This window comes from Geospiza fortis, unplaced genomic scaffold (assembly GCF_000277835.1).
Source record: "Geospiza fortis unplaced genomic scaffold, GeoFor_1.0 scaffold145, whole genome shotgun sequence".
NCBI lineage: Eukaryota > Metazoa > Chordata > Aves > Passeriformes > Thraupidae > Geospiza > Geospiza fortis.
The window spans coordinates 3,944,548-3,948,584 of NW_005054362.1; the positions used below are offsets into that span (position 1 = coordinate 3,944,548).

Below are 4,037 nucleotides of genomic sequence, written 5' to 3' on the forward strand. Positions count from 1 at the left end.
CCATCCTGTATTGATGAGACACAGCTTGAGCTGGCAGCTCACTGGGGACATGTTTCCAACAATCCTTCCTTTCCCTTCACCCTTAGATCTCCAAAGTCTGCAGAGCCAGGGGCTGGACTGCTGACCCCTGTGCTCAGAGCACGTGTGACAAAGCCCAGCTGTCACCAAGGCTAGACCAGGACTGCAGGAGGCACAAACACCAGCACAGGCCATCCTGCAGGGATTTTTCAGAGCGCAATGAAGTTGAACAACTCTGCCACCCCCTGGGCACCGGGCAGAGTCTCAGCAGATCGAACCAGAGCAGGGAAGGGGACAGGATAAACCCACCAAACCAAGAGGAGCTCCATTCATCATCTGTGTTATGTCTGCATATTTCCTGCAGCTCTTGGCAGTGTTTCCCCCCGAGGACAGCAGAGGCTGTACGTGAGAGCCATCTGATTCTCGAGCTCTGTCTGGCTATTTAATTACCAGATTCTTATCCTGACAATCGTATACGGAAGAGCAGCCCCAGGAGACTGAAGGACAGAGGAAGCTCAAGGGATCTCAGTGTCCAACGTCAGTGCTGCAGCATTTTTCAACAGCCAGGAGAAAAGTATCAGCCTTTAAGCCTGCTCTAAGTGCATCTACACTCCTGGTGGCTCTGGTCAGGGGTGGATGCTTATGCCCAGCTTGCTAAGAGGCCAGAGAGACCAAAGGTGTCTCACCAGGATTTGTTTGTACAGTGAGAACATTTGCAGTGAAGAGGATAAAGCTGTATTTTCTCTTTCAGCACAGAAGTGCATACCCAAAAGAGGAGGCTGCCATCCTGCTTGGTTACATGTTGCTGTTTAATACCACATGGGGAAAAGCACAAGAATTAGGGTTCTGTGGCTGATCATGGCTTCAGCAGGTTCCTGCTGGGGCCTTGCATTGTACAAGGAGCAGAACAAGGAACCCTGAATTTTGATTTCATCAATACAAAATCCATTCTCCACAGGGTCAGCTCTCAAACGGCATTACAGACAGCCATGAAATGCCCATACACACAGGAGAGCACACAGCACTTCTGTCTGCAACCCATGTGTGTGCAGACAGGACAGCCATGGAATTCCAGGCCTCCCAGGCAGGCTGCAGCCAGGAGATACCATCCCAGAACTCAGAAACAAAAAAACCAACAATTTCCTTCTCTGTCAACAAGCAGCCCAGCTTTCTGGTCTCTGACTTCACTAGCAGGGCACACACAGTCCAAGCAGCAGCATGAGCAGCTTTGCATTTCCTGAAGCCAGGATAAGGAAAGCAGGAAGGAGGGACAAGGAGAAGAGACTGAGTGCTGAACCACTGCTGTGCCTTTACACTGCTCCCCTGGGCTGTGGTTTACAGGTTAGAGGGTAAGAGCTGCCTGCAAGAGCCAGGCTTAGAGTGAGCCATCCACAGCATTACTCAGAGCCCATTAGCCAGGACCCTGGCACATGAGCTTGTGTCACCACTTTAGATCTGAACAATGTCAGCAAGAGGAGCCTCTCTCTTCTCTGGCAGGACAGCTCAGCCCTTTCTTACCCTCACATGAACACAGTGGCTCTGCACAAGCCCAAGGAGGCAAATTCCTGGTAGATAATAGCCAGGAATGAGCTGAGTTCTCCTCTCCCCACCCTGGGAGCAGAGCCCCTTCCTGAGTGGAGCCCCAGCCTCAGGGAACAGCAGCAGAGCCAGAGATGCTGTGATAACACTGAAGTGCTGTGGCCAGAGCTGACCAGTAATTTTCCAGTGTCTTCTCAGGAGTGGAAAAAAGATCACAAACTCTCTTTTATTCTTTCATCTCGTTCAATGCTCATCTTAAAATTGATGAAGGAGAGAGCATCCCCAGGTTCAGCTCTCTGCAAAAAACACCTGGAGGGGATCCTCTAGGCAAGGGGATCTCTGCAGGGTCAGGACTCAGATGCTGGGCAGACAATTAACAACAGTGCAAACTTAGAGCCCAAAAGTTCAGCTTACCTCACATTCAGTCTACGCTCTTCATCACTGCCGGCCTCTGCCTGAGGGGAGGAAAGGACACAAGAGTTACACGTTGGGTGTTTGCACCTGACACCTTTAAATAAAATCCCTGCACCAACAGGGTGTGAGGGGCTGTTTTCCACAGGGTTTTTCCTCCTGGGGCCAGGGATAAATGACACTCCCTAGTCCTGTATGGCACCAGCACCCGGCGCCGGGTGACAAAGGGGCTCAGGGGGATTTTAAAGCTATTAGGTTCTAATCCTGCAAGCTGGTCCTGGAGCGCAGAGCGCTTTGAAGAGCGCCAGCCCCGACGTCACCGGCGCACACCTCGCTGCCACCGCGCACACACGTGAGGGCAGCAGCTGGCAGCCACAAATAACTGGCATTGGGGGTGTCCCAAGCACCAGGACAGAGCCAGAAGTGCTCCCTGGGATGTCCCTGATGTGCAGCTCCATGGATCATATTGGCAGGACAAGGAGGCCACCTCCACCTGGTGCTGGCACACGGCTCCCAGCAATGCACATCCTCTGCCTGCTGCCTTCCAGGGGAACACGCTGCTTTGGTGGCAGGAGTGGATTAAAATGGGCACTTCTGCACCAAGCACTTGTAGGAAGCCCCTCCGGAAGCAAATCTGGCTGCTCAGGTGACACTACATTTTATTGAGTCTCCTTAAAAGAGAAGTGTGACCTCAGCCTGCTTCCAAACCCAAGCATTTTCACAGAGTCATGCTTTGCAGTCATCCCCTTCAGCTTCCCTAGTAGCTTCTAGACAAAATTCCTTATTAGAGAAAAGCAGAGTTGGGGTTAATTGTATCCAGAGTTGACAAAAAAAAAAAAGAAACCAAAACAACAGGCTCTGAGATAGTTCTGCTTTGGTTCTGTGTGAGTGCAGAGGAGAAAGGGCTTGGAGAGCAGGGCTGAGAAGATTTGGGCCCAAAAAGCAAAGCAAGAAATCCTTCACCTTACATGAAATCCTTCACATTCACAACACAGCTGATCCTGACAAAGCTGGAGGGACACAAGCCTTGCAGGAATCAGGCTCCATCAGTGCTGACATTGGGGAACATCCTGGAATTTCCTACAGCCTTGCTCAGAACCCACATCAAATAAGGATCTCCCTAAGAGTTACTTGTTTCCAGGTGGTTTTGTACAAATTTTGCATCATTTCAAAGGTTCAAGACTGGAGCTTTGGAGGGATGAGGGGACCTGGATCGCTCCCCATTCTCTCAAGTTAGGATTTGAGAGGCTGGAGGGCACAGGAGCTGCTCTGCTGACAGTCTGTGAGAACCAAGTAAAGCCAGGGGGAAAAAATCCTGCAAATGCAAGAGCAGAGGCCGGATATTGGAACTGTGGCCATTGGGAGGAGGGGAGATGCACAAGGCTGTCCCAACTGACCCAGCAGAGGGTGAGGAGCATACCATGGCTATTTTTAGTCTGTTTACAGTGCAGAGCTGGGCTGCAGGCAGGGCCCCAGAGCACCCCAAGTCCCAGTGCCCCCGCTGGCAGATGCCCCAGCCCTGGGAAGGTCTGGAGGTCTGGCAGGTTTGGGACCTTTGCAGGGTCACCCTCCTGTTTGTTTGGGGCTGTCACGTAGCAACAAAGGGGAGAAAAACTTTTTTCCTTTTTAAACAAACGTGACTGTGAGGATGATGACTCTTGGATGTCGTCAGCTGGGGCTCAGCAGCAGGGCTGGGCCTGGAGCTGCTGTGGGCTCCTCTCCTGCGGGAGCTGAGCTGTTCCCAAAGCTGACTTTCCCTGTATTTTCTACTAAAAACTTCAGGAAAACCAAAGGGAGGCAGCAGCAAGGCTGCCACACCGAGCCCTCCTGGCCTGTCCTGTGCTGCTCAGAGCACCCCTGGGAGCTGGCAGGGTTTGGGGGGCACCACACACTGTGGTGATGCTCTGCAGCTGCAGCTGCTCATCCCACCATGGGCAGACCCCAGCAGCCACTGCTGTCCCTCCCTGGGGACTGTGCTGAGCGTGGCCACTCTGAAGGACCACGGGGAGTGGGAGGTGTGTGCAAGGGAGAAGCACAAGCAGTGCAAGTTTGCACGTGTGTGTGCGAAC

The 4,037-nt window shown here is 52.4% G+C and overlaps 1 protein-coding gene across 1 annotated transcript in view; it reads right to left on the reverse strand.

The window, feature by feature from the left end:
• SSH1 (slingshot protein phosphatase 1) overlaps positions 1-2,006 on the reverse strand; it is a 29,503-nt gene extending 27,497 nt beyond the window's left edge. The window contains exon 1 of the mRNA XM_031059471.1: positions 1,972-2,006. The gene's annotated coding sequence lies outside the window, so the exon portion shown is untranslated. The remainder of the gene's footprint in view (positions 1-1,971) is intronic.
• Positions 2,007-4,037: the final 2,031 nt, after the last annotated feature.